Source organism: Chelmon rostratus, chromosome 1 (genome assembly GCF_017976325.1).
Source record: "Chelmon rostratus isolate fCheRos1 chromosome 1, fCheRos1.pri, whole genome shotgun sequence".
NCBI lineage: Eukaryota > Metazoa > Chordata > Actinopteri > Chaetodontiformes > Chaetodontidae > Chelmon > Chelmon rostratus.
This window is the reverse complement of record NC_055658.1, coordinates 13431552-13444957: the sequence shown is the minus strand read 5'-3', so window position 1 is coordinate 13444957 and position 13406 is coordinate 13431552.

The window sequence follows — 13406 nt, the reverse complement described above, 5'->3', positions numbered from 1 at the left end:
GTGTTATCTGGCTGCATCAAGTTTACTTTGTTTAAGAAAAGAAAGAATAGTGGAGTGTATGGGGGAGGGAGTGTAACGGGAGTCTTTAACAGGGAGTAAAAGGGACTGAAAGGATTTTGATCCAGTGATATTATATATCTGTCCTGGTCAGGGCAGACAAAAGCACACAGCAAACCACCAGAGAGCAAAGCATGTCATCTGAATAGTATGTCTTCTTTGCAGTGTTGTACATCCAAAGGCTTTGTGTGCCTGAATTTGGCTGGTAGAAGGCACAAAGGAGGCAGTTTGTTCGCCCCTGACAAGTGTGCTTTTATTTGCGGCGGCCCTTTGATGTATAGAGAAACTTTGGCTGGGATATCCCTCGCAGACAAATGCACCAGAAATCCCACTCCTTTGTATTATCCTTAACAATTCCCTCACCATTCACTGCAAAGCTTTTATTCCCTTCAAGACCTTTATTTTAAACTTTGTGCCTACTGTCTGTCTGTCAACTGTAATGGGGAATCTAGTTTGACTTTATTGTACAGAGGAGGGGGGTTTGACGGGGAGTTGGGGGCACGCAGTTCAGATATGAAAAAAACATCAGCAGACCACGTGAGATTGTTTATCAAGACAGTTTGGTGATTACAGCATGTTGATACTGTTTAGAGAGTAAAGAGGTGTAAAAATATAAAACGCAAAACAGTGCTGTCTGTGTAGTAGCTTCTCTGAAGCTATTAGTCCTTCTCCTTCACCAGAAGGAGTTTGCCCAGTTTAATGAAATCGTAGACAATTTACAGTTTAAAGGAATAGTTCAACATTTTTGAATATGTGCTTATTTGCTTTCATCCTGAACGTTAGATAAGATCGACACCACCCATATCTGTACATTAAATATGAAACTGCAGCCTGTAGCCTCTTAGCTTAGCTTAGCTTAGCATGAAGAGTGGAAACAAGGGGAAACAAGAAGGTTACCAAAATCCACCTACCAGCACCTTTAAAGTTCACTTATCAGCACATTAAGTCTAGATGGTTAATTTGTACAAAAAACAAAGTGTAAAAATGACACATTGTGGTATTACGGGATTTATCTGCTGGACCATTTCCTGGCCATGTAGAGTCACGTCCTTGAGTCTCGCCGGGAAACCAGTATTGACTCAACATGCCTTTTTTACACTTGTTCACTTGTCAGTGTGCACTGGTGGACAAATTAAGGAATGGTGACACTGTTTCTTTCTACATGGATGCATTTATGCCACTTCTTTATAATTATTGTCAAAGATTGGGTCAGGAACTTGCTTAATTTCTCAAATTGGTTAAATTTTATAGTGGTATCCAGATGTTTCTTTTCTTAAAATAAAAAAAAACTCATTCATAATTGAAAGACTCTGTCAGGCCTCTTTCTTTTAAAGCGCTCACTACGATCAGAAAATAGAAATCGGACATTATTTTGATTGCTCTGTGTAAATTTTCCAAAAATTTGTTTTCACAGTCAGTTTGCATCTTACAGTTTACGGAAAATTATGATTTTTTACAATTCTGGATCTTAATTCAAACAGCCACACGTTGCTTCACATTAGATAGGCAAACCTTTAAGTGTAATTCCAAACACACACCTTATTAAAATCAGTGATTTAACCGGATTAGGGCAAGAGAAAGTCCACACACTCACACCTTGGAGCTGCCCAGGATGCTGCCACAGGCTGACACTGTTGTTACTGAACAGTTGGGACTTGAGTGATTGTGTGCAACAGCTCGGTCGAGGCAGAGCACAGTGTTGCTTCCCTGCACAGCTTTCGTCAGTCAGTCCGGGGATTTGAACTGCCGGCTTCCAAGTCATGAGCCTCCACCTCCTCTGCAGGCTGCCGCTACTGTCCTTTATATCAGACGACCAGTAAAAGAGCTAAAACTCTTGACCCGTCCATTCCTGGGCACCCACAAGTGCTTAAGCAGATAAAGATTATATTCATCACACAGGCATTTTAGTATGGGGGTCAGGAAATAGGGCTTTTACATAAAAACATTGAAAAAACGGTTTTGTTTTAAAGCCTGTGTAATGCTGATATGAGTTTTGCAGGGTTGCTGACCTTGTCTGACTGTATATTGTAACCTGCCTTACACTGACTTTTACAGCAAGGTATTTCCAATGCTTACTGGTTATACTAGAAACTTGTACACTGGCTAACTAAGACAGCGTGTGTTTTCTTGTTCAGAGTAAAAGAAGACGTCTGTGGGCTCAGTGTCCAGTTCATAAATCCATTACAAGGTCAACAGCCTGTGCTGCTTCAGTCCACCTCACTGGTGTTGGCTAGAATCACACAAAAGTGAATATCTGAACTCGCAATCTACCACCTACCTCCTGAGTGTGCAAGAACTATTGCTGTGGAATGACTTCTGTACATCTGCAAGCTATAAAAAATGGTGTTTTACTAGTGTGGTCGTCTTTTCAGTTATTTTATGTCTTTTTGACATTCATACATTGCAGTATATCCGACTTCTTAGCTATATTTGAAGGCACAGTGGCGTGCAAATAGGACTGACTATTCATGACCAGATCACCAGAGCAGTCTGAGCCATCGCACTCACGTGCAGACAGGTTTAAACACATTTTATTGTTTTTCCCTTTCCTCGTAGGGCTCAGCAGAAAAACTGGGAAGGAGAGACAATCATGAAATGTGAACATCTCCATCGACGTGTGTTACATGCATGTGCCGCGTTGAAGGTCAGTGCCTCACACTTGCGCTGTGCAATATTTGGCTGATCATAAAGGAGATACCATTTGCAGAGTTGCCGTGCATGCAAAATTTCAGGTCACTACCACTGGGAAACAATAATGCCTTTGGCTAAGCAACAAGATGCAAATACATCTATTCAAATTCGCACCACTCCATACACATTCGAGCTTACACAAACGCTCGCACACAATCTCATCTCAGTGCACCACGCTGCAGAATTAAAATACATTTCAATCATGAATAAATCACAGTCCTGCGCCCATATTTGATCTGAGACAAGTCTTGTTGTCCAACAAATGAAACTTCTCTAAAATATTCTAGATATTTTAAATCCCAATTTTTTACATTTTCCCTCCTTGTTGCCCGCTGTGGTTTGGCAGCCTCTCAGTCCAGTGGCAGGCCCAGATTACCCATCTCACCCAGGCAGTCGTAAAGCTAATGGCAGAAAGGCAGCATCCTCCACTCCAGGCTGTCAGGCAGACGGAGGTTAGTCAGAGTTAGGAGATCAATGCACTTATATGTCACACCCAGAGCTGCAGATTTCCCCCCTCAGGCACTAAAGACGGAGTTTACATAGTCACCTGGTGTTTAACTGCTGAAAGATGGTCTGGAGAAGACAGATGATACTGTACGCAGCAAAGCCAGATAGAAACCCTCAATATCCCACCGGCACATTCAGTCCAATTTCAGCCTGCTAAGCCACTGGGGCAACCCAAATATCATCCATCCTGACACTGTCCGTCACACTATACATAGACCGGCGAAATTAGCACAAATGCAGCGCTCGCCATCAGTGTGAAGTATGGTGGCTGGGGCGATTATTTACGGGCTGCATTACTTTCTGAAGACCTGAGCTCTGAGTCACCGACCGAGCCTGATAATTAATTCCACACTCTACAGAAATATTATGAAGCTGCATGACAGAATGACAGATGTACAGCATGGAGCACATTGTCAACAGGGTGATTGGATTATACTATTCTGACCGCTTCATTATGAAGAAAGAAGAAGAAATCATGCATTTTATGTTAAATGAATCAAGATTTAATACATGTGGCAGTTTATTCTTTTTTGCAAACTGCACTTTGACTGTTTAGAGGTGAATAGACAAGACGTGAGGTACAGCAGTTTGATTTACTGGTGTGCAATCAGAGTATTTGTTGTTTTCTGTCTGCTCTTTGTTTGTCCCAGAGCTCAACTTCCTGTAGATACAAGGTAGAGGGGGGGGGATACACTGGAATCTGACAGTAAGAGATAACCTGCCATCAGCAGGCCTTCTATTTTTAACAGCAGGTACTAGTAACACATGACGTGGGGCTCTTGTTATCAATATTTATGGAACAAAGATTAAGACAGAGTAATGATACACATAGCCCCGACTGGATCCATCCTCGCTTAATAGTTGTCATTACGGCGAGGGGGAGGAAAGTGCTGATAGACTCAAAATTTTAGGCTGGCACTCCACATTTTAGTAATGATTCAAGAGACCAGACAGGGCCCAAATGTAATTAGCAGACGTAAACAGGGAAGTATGATGACTGCCGTGTTAAAATGGCTTTAACAATACTTCTTTTGATGATTAATTTTTGCACAGTTGTCATTTGAGAAGCTGGGGATTCATTTTCAGGCTTCCATACACAGATTGCTGTCAGCTCCTCGGGAAAGGTTGGATTAAAGCACGTAAGATCGCATCTCAAAGGCAGGTTGCTGCTTTGGAAAGTGAAGACAGTTTCACAAACACAAGAGTGATAACAAGTGGCAAATGAGCCGACCACTAAAGAGCGATGCTGCGACTGTTCCTGCTATTGTTCTTACATCATATATCTTCTCCACTGCGTTTACTGTACCTTATGAATATCAGTATCTCTACCAATCTCAGTCTTTCTTTACAGGCCACATTCATCTCCATATTTATCCCACGGTGCAGCCCGTTGGCTACACATTTTAATAACACTCCCTCTGCCAAAATATATTCCACTCAAACACTTAAAAGTTCCAAGAGTAAGCTCAAAAGAGGTGAAGTATCTTGGCAGACCATAGAGCAAAATGCCATGCAGTCATATGCAGCCCAGGGGATGAAGTGATTGATCTGTGACCTCGGACTCAGCCATAAGATATTGTGGTGAAGAGTGCGGGGGAGGGCACGGATAGTGGAAAAGGGACGAGCATGAGTCAGTAACAGAGTCTGCGAAAAGCTGTGGGAGCAGAGGAAGTGTTAACAACATCACAAGTAGGAGCAAGTCAAGTTACCACGTCAGGAAGCAGAAAGGACTGAGAGTAGGATGATGGTAGGAGCCAGAGAGGTGATGGGACACATGCATCCTAATCATTTAATAAGCCAGCGAAGGGGATTGTTCATCCGCAGCATGCTGTCCACGCCGAGCTGATATGTGTTACCTCTCTCCCTACGTCACTCCCTTTTATTAGTAGCCTGTAATGAGTAGCCGCCGTGTGAAAAGCCTACATTTAGAGAGGAGTGAGTTCAAGGATAATAAGCTATGTGTGACTCTCAAGTCCAGCACTTGTTGCCTGCACATTGGAAAAAGTGAATGTTTTTCTGCAGACTGTGCTCACAATTAGAGCTAAAAAAGATTCTAATTCTATCTGATTATGCCATCTTGTGTCTTCGAGACAGAAATGTATTGACACAAACTGCGAGGAAGATAAGTTTGTTTTCTTTTCTCCCTCTGCAAGCAAGATGACATGGTACATGCGTAGTCAGACCAAATTAGAATCCACTGCATTTGCCAAGAAAAGGCTTTTGAATGTGTCAGAAGTTTTGGTTGGTACAATATTGACTAGTGACACTGACAACATAGAAACTTGCACCCCCTCCTCTAAAGCCATACAGCTGCAGATGCAGTGCATTTTTCAGTGCATGTATGACGAGGAGGGCACAGTGTTTGTTACACCTCCTTTTAAACCCATGGTTGTATAGAGACGGAAAGCAAAGTGTCCCCGAGCCGCAGTTCTGAATGGCATCAAGTTCCCTAAAACACTTTGATGAGCAGCTCTTTTGTTTTGTGAGAGGAGTCCATGGATTTGTCAGATTGGCGCTATTGTCTCTTCGCAGACGCCCGCCTACAGGTTCCAATAACGCGCCACCCATGCGGCGTGATTTCCATAAACTATGACAAAAAAGTAATTTATACCACAAGAATGACACTTTTCGTACAAACACTCCCGAAAGTTTTGGGATGCTGGCAGAGAGTCAGACAAATATCACCTATTACTCATGTTACTTCGTGCATTTGGGGCTCCACTTGCAAGCACAGCGCTTCGTCACTGCATAACAATCAGATGGCTGAGTGTTGGCAGTGCAACTGATGGAATTTTACTGAAAACAGATTTCGCCTTTGAACTTCCAGATATTCCTGATCGACAAAGTATCACTCTTGGCTTTAATCGCCCCGATCGCTTCTCTCAGTGTCATTACGCCTCGGGAGGACGTGGATTAACTTTTTTTTTTTATTTCTGTCATATCTGTCCGTGGGGAGAGAAAAAAAAACAAAACGCTTCACCTTAACAGAATTTGACAATGTAAGTATATCTGAGCGTGTTTGGATCCCAGAAAAAATAAATAAATAAAAAGCGGAGGGGGGGTTTCTTTTTGAGCAGCAACAAGTTCCTGGAGAACTTGACAGGCGGACGCAGGGGCGCTATTTAATGTGGTATTTGTTTTGTAACCTGCATCGTCCGCGTTAGACAAATCTAAATGACCAGCTGTGCGTATGCGTAATGGACATATGGCCCTTCGCCAAAGAGGGAGTCTATAACACAGTCTATAACACAAACACGTGAATGTGGATAGGTTTCATTCATTTCTTTGTCTGTTTTTGGATAAGTTTCATGTCTCTGTCGCTGTTGCCCGATGCGGATTTGAGGCGGTGAGCGAGCCATCAGTCAGGAACTAGTATCCCCATAAACTTGGATTGCCGTCGCTTATTTCAATCACGTAAGACCCCTAATGGCGTTGTCCGGGCGAGGGTGTTACGTATATCTGTTCAAGCTTTTCTGACAGCCCGGGCTTGTTGATATTTGCCTTTACTGTAGAGCCACCAAGGTGTTGCCTAAGAGAGTTTAAGCACGCCGATATTGCAAAGGGTTATTAGATTCATAAGTCAGCGAAGTGGTGGGCGATCTACTGAGCACAGCAGAAGTTCTCATATGATGACTTCAAACAAGACACATTACCTACCAGCATCTGTTGGAGTGAGTGGATATTAAGACACTTCTATCTCCAGGACAGCGTAGGGGGAAAATGGTAAGTAGCAATGGAAACACACGGCATATAAAGGACGATTACCAGTAAATAGTCGTGCTTGCTGTTTAGTCTGGCAACGCATTGCTGGAAGGGCTGGACTCAGTGGCTACTTGAGAAACTCAGCATCGAGACCCGTGTCTGATGAGGCTGATGTTGACAGAGCTTGTGTGAGAAAAAGGGGGTTGTGTGGCATTTCTCGGCTCAGGATATGCCGGTACAGTGAGAGAGGTAAGGAAATATTACATTGTGTCTGCGCGCAATGTGTGGATGTGATGTAGGCTGAGGACTGTCTTGGAGGGCTGTGTGTGTGTGTGTGTGTGTGTGTGTGTGTATTGGCAGTGGGCTTTATATTTTATGCATGTATGTATGTGCTTTTTGAGCGGTGTCCTTCTTTAAAAAAAAGCAACATGTGCCACTTACCTGTGACACTTGTCATAAGCATGACATTCAGAACAATAGGGCTCAGTATGAGCGGTGTCAGTTGCATTTCTTTTTTTTTTTTTGAGAGTGGAGCCTTTTCTCAGGCGAACGTGCGCTGAAGCGAGCCGGCGTTTGTGATATAGGTGCTGTTATCTGGAAGGAAATGTCCGACCAACATGTGATCAAATATTAACAGGACTGGTTTGGCAAGAAGGGGGGGTGAGGTAGGGAGGGGGGGGGGGCAATACACGTGACAAGACGCGGGGAAGCAGCGGAGTAAAAAAAGCAGTTTAAAGTGGGCACTCAAACAAAAGTATATAGATATTTTCTTGGCCCCCCTCATAGTTACCCTGGCTGTGTTATGCTTTCAGCACGTTGGACAGAGGCACCGGAGTCGTGCATGGACTAAAACGCCGAGTGGACGCCAACTCTCTTTCTCTCTTTTCCCAGCCCCCCCTTTGCCAAACCTGGGATTGTTTTTTCAACTTTTGGTAAGCTTATTCTGAGGGAGCCTGTGGTCTGTGAAACGGAAAATAAACGGGATTCTAAAGAGAGGCACACAAAAAGAAAGAGCAAAAAAAAAAAAAAAGAGAGAGCAAATTTAAGAGAGAGAAAAACGCAAAAGAAAAGCGCTTGACGTTAAAAGAGCTCGTGCTGTAGAGCAGCGTGAAAGTTGAAATGTTCGCTCGTGTGGTCTCTCGCACGCCACATTCTCGGTACCTATAAGCCCCCCCACACTGCGTTAAACTTTGGGACATGCAAGTCTTGGTCGCGGAGATCTAACCACGCACGTAGTGGTTGTCAGCCCCTTGTAAAGGTAAGAGCACAGTCCATTGTTTTCATGTCACTCTTTTGTTCCTGTCGTCTTTGCGGGCTTCTGGCTTTTTCTCAATTGAACTTCGGCTTAAAAAAAAAACTACAGCATGCAGCCCTCGGGTTGGCAGCGTGTTCATTGTGGGCATCAGTGACCGAAATAACTCCGAAATGAAATCCGATCCAGGTGACCAATATCTCGCAGACCATCTATATCCCCCCTTTCTTCTAAATGTGAAGTTATATTTCTAAAATGCTGGTGCGTGCATGATCGCCTCGGCGTTAGAAACTGGGACTCGTGCTCGTGCTTTTTTTAACGGAGCTTTTTTAAGCGTTTCTGGAGTTTCCGACACTGCCTGCTGCAACATAATTTGCGTAATCGTTGCGTTGTGCCTAATCATGCTCCCAATATGGGACTTAAGACGCTGCAGTGATCCTTCCAGCCTGCACGAACTGGAGTACTGATGCTGGTGCATGTCATAAAATTGTCTGGAAAAGCCTCCGTCTATCTATCTATCTATCTATCTATCTATCTATCTATCTATCTATCTATCTATCTATCTATCTATCTATCTATCTATCTATCTATCTATCTATCTATGCTTATTTTTCTTGTTTGGTCTGCTGCATTCATGTTTTGTCTTGATGTCAAACCCTCTGGATTTTGTTATCGACCAAAAATAGCCCTACTCTTTACCCCTCCACCACCACCCCTCTCCCTCCCTCCTTCCCTCCCTCCATCGCCCCCCCTCCCGTCATCGCCATCAAATCACTTGTGTTTTTACTACGACCGCTCCACGGTTTCATTCATAAGGTGCTTTTCACTTCACCTGCTACCCTACCCCCTCTTTTGTCCATACACGGCTCCGTGTCGACCTGTCAAACGCAGGCTACGGATGAATAATGTAAAAAAAAAAAAAAAAGAGAGAGAGAGAGAGAAAGAACAGATGAATTAATTCTTAATCGCTTTGACTCGTGCGATTTGCGCACGAGCCTCCTTTACAGTAGGCCTATACAAATTGTTCCATTATTCCCGTGTAAAATTACAATGAAAATGGGCGTGGTCAAAGAGCATCCGCTGACAGATGTTATGGCTGAATGTGATGGGGAGAGATAAGATGGCTTGGTATGCAACCGCTCGGGAGGTTTCGATTTTTCGTTCTTTCTTTTCTTTTTTTGAATTAATTTCAAATTAAGGCACGCGTAAAGTCTCGTCACGTGAGGCTGTTAGATTTAGGCGATCATGGCACAGAAGCGCTCCGGGATTTTATTCCTTTGCTCCCCTTCGAGGACTTGTAGCCTAAAAATTCGTCTCGCACCGATGCAGAAGCGGTGGATATTGTCTATTTCTTCTCTCTCTTTCTCTCTCTCTACAGCTCTCACTCACTCTCTCTCTCGTCTTCTTCTCCTCCCCGCCACCACCACCACCCCCACCCCCACCTCTGGTCAAAGATTTAAGATTTCTGATCCAAGACGAAGCAATTGCATGGCAAAACAACTGCAAGAGGAGAGAAAAGCCCCAACGCCCACCGGCTGTCCTGTTTTAATCAAGGCTCCTCTTGCAGGCTGCATTTTCAGATAAATACTCCAAATCGAAAGGATCCAGTAAATTCCTAATTGCATTTGAATTGTGCGACTGGCGTTTTTCGATCATTTTCATCCAGCAGCATAATGCGCGCGCATCGCTCTCTGCATATTATAGCCTATTACTCCTCATTTTATATGATAGTGAAACCGAAATAGATCATGTTACCTATTAGGCTGCCCGACATTTATAAAAACACTCCTTTAATAAAGGCTGCGTCGCAACTATAGTTTCAGGCTTATCAGTAACACGAAACCGTTTATTGCACGAATTATGATCAATCACTAATTTACCAAACGAAACGATACGCGTTTTAGCTTCTGCGAGATCAGGAAAATTGTGATGCTTTAAAGAAATATTTGGCCTTTTATTCACAGATGCCACGGGAGAGTTAGGTTTCTTTTCCCGCAGCATATTTTCCGGTTGTCTTTTGTTTATAAATGTAATAGTTTCTTTGCAGAATGCCTATTTTCTGGCCATGTAGCAGTATTTTTATTTATTTCCTTTTTTTCTACTGAGACGTGGGATTATGGTGTGGGCGTGGGCGTATTGGGTGGAGGAGGAGGGATGAGCGGAGGCGGGTTAGGAGGGGTCTGTGGGGTGGCACGACACACTTTGTATGTATGAAGGTTTTTTTATAGCACTTTTCTGCAATGTACGTCAGCGGATCAGTCCATAAATGGGGCTGCGTGTGTTTGTGTGCGGGCGTGCGCCTGCGTGCGCTCGCGGCCGTGTGCGTGCGTCTCCGCGTGTGTTATCTTTACCGAGAATCTCCCCTCTCTCTCTCTCTCTCTCTCTCCCTGCACTCTCAGCTCTGCAGAGTTGGGGTGGGCGTCAATAACAAACCTGATGGTAGGTTTCATTGCAAAAATCAGATGAAATTCTTTCGGCAAAGGCCTGTTTTTATTTAACGGAAGAAATAAACAAATGCATTCTGCGGGAACGAGGATTAGCGTTTAATAACATATCAGATTGTTGCATCCAGCTAATGTGTTTGCTGCTTTTTTTCTCATAATGTAAATGTTGGCCTTTGTGTGTCGTTTTTTTTCCGTTGCGATCAATCCATGCACTTTGGCGGCTAAAAGGATTTGGCGAAATCTGGTTTTCAATTACGGACTTTCAGTTTTCCCTTTCATGTAAATAATCGGTGCTACCTTTTAATAAAACTCGATTTCGGATCGTGCTTTCCTACTATGCTACAACGTTTTCATTCATGAAATGCAACAACTTGTCTATTTATCCAAGATGATGGTGCAGCCTGATCTAAATTATAAATAGGCTATGGATTATTTTGGACTATAGGTGGCAGAAATCTCGACTCACTGCCGGACGGGCGTCACGATATATTTAGAGCGAAAATTAATCATCTTAATCATTATGGAAATGTAGGCTACATCGCCCGCCGCCGCCGTCGCTGCTGCCACTGCTTTAGTCACCACCACCATCACCTTCATCACCAACACCTTCATCCAATTAACAGGCTTGTTTAAACAAGTTCTGGCAGGAGGCGAAGCCATGAACCTTCTTCCGAACCTTTAATTATCAGTTATTCGTCACAAGCATGATTGTGATTTTACAGTAATGACGCTCATAATTAATACACAGTGGATATAGTTACTGTAAAGACATCTTAATGTCGGACCACTGCGGGACTACAAGGATTCATGATGCTGTGTGTGTGTGTGTGTGTGTGCGCGCGCGCGCGTGTGTGTGCGTGCGTGCGCGCGCGCGTGTGAAGAAATGTTCGATCATGCCGGCAAACCATCCAAGTGTGTCTCTCAGCATGTGAACACGCAGCACACCAGTGGATCCAAGCAACTTCCCGACATCATAAAACGTACGTGCTTAAAGTGAGTCCGGCTACTGGAGCAACTCACTGCTTGATTGTTCGCGTTTTGGGAGGGGGAGAATGTCTCGTGTCTTTGTTAAAAGATGCATCTGTAGCTGCACATGGCGACAGGATGTGTCATATTGAACCAGGCAGGAGGCAAATTCGAGCCCCTGATTGAGCTCTCCACCGCCTCATTTGTGTGGCAAATGAAAAAAATGCCCGCTTTTTAGAGTTGGGCCACATATTTCAGCATTTCCAAGTAATTTTGTGGCATGATTAGTGTGTTTTCCTTCAGCAGTGAACCATGCAAAGGTTATTGATGCTGTGGTGATATTGGATTGGGGGGTGGTGGTTGTGTGGGGGGAGAGGGAGAGGGAGAGGGGAAGGCATGAGCCATGAGAAGAGACAGACAGACAGAGACAGAGAGAGGCTTAATAGGCTGTGGAGTGATTTGCAGGCTATGCCTCTATAGAAATAATGTATCAGCTGGTGTGAGGATGTGCAGGGAGGAGTGCATGTGCAGCTTAGGAGGCTGGTCTTCTCTGTCTGCCTGATGATCACAATAAAGGTTATTGTCATCGCGGGAGGGATGACATTAACTCCTCAACTCAGCATCTGAGCAGGCCTGCGTTCAGCTTACCTGTTTACCAGGCTGGAGTTTGCTCAACTGTTCACCAGCGCGCCCTGCGTCTTGTTTGACGTCATCCAACCTCTCTCTCTCTCACACACACACACACACACACACACACACACACACACACACACAAACGGTTGTCTCAGTTGACGTGTTTCCTTCTCCGAGGTAGAACGCAATTTCACTTTGATCAAAATACCCCCATCGCCCGCCTTTATCCCCAGTGAAAATGACATTTCGCAAAATGTCATTTCGTCCGCGCCACGCGGCTTCCTCTCCCGCACGAGGAGGCATAATTCCACTTGTTAAGTGAGGCTTTCGGCCGCGCGGAGCCGTCAGCATCGCGCTGCATTTGGCAGGAGAAACCTTGAAAGGTTATACAAGTGTGTCGTGCTGTCAGCTCGCGGTGATTGTTTCTTCTTTTCTGCTGCGCAAAAGTGTGCGGCGATGAAGATGTGAGGAGACCCAACTGTTCCTCGCGTGCTCAGCCATGAATGGGCTGATTGAAACCTGCAGAAATTAGCTACAAAAGCATGCAAAGATAAAAAAAAAACACCCCAACACCTCGGCTAGTTTTGGAGACACTGTGACACATCTTGCCCCCCAGCATCGATGAAATAGCGGTTCAGCAGAGAGCCTCCTGGCTGCCTTCAAGCAGGCCAGCGCTGCCATGCTTCTGTTTGACCCTCAGACGGATGAGTCAAACAGATCCCAGCACCGCTCACAGCTCCTCTTTGCTCCCAGTTAGTGAACATTTTGCTACTTTCATTCAGAAATCCAGCCCTTAACGCTTCAGTCTCACGCAAGCCAAAAGCCCTTTGCTTGATGCGCCACCTTCAGTTGTGTCGTATTCGCAGAAACGAGAGAGACCATGTTGTTGTTTTTGCTCTTCTAATGAGATGCCAAGTGATTTATTTATGAATTACTTGTTTGGAACAGCCCCCTTGTGCAGTGTGCATTTTTTTTTCATCCTCTTTGGAGTCATGTCGCTCAGTGATTGCTGATGCAACTCTTTGTCATCCAGAGTTTGCCCTCACCTCCTGTGAGCCTTTGGGGAGGGCTATATCTATCTTGGCATGTCCCCGGGTGTGTTGGAGGTGGGAGTGACTCATTAAGCAGGTGTGAGCATCCACTCCCATACTGCT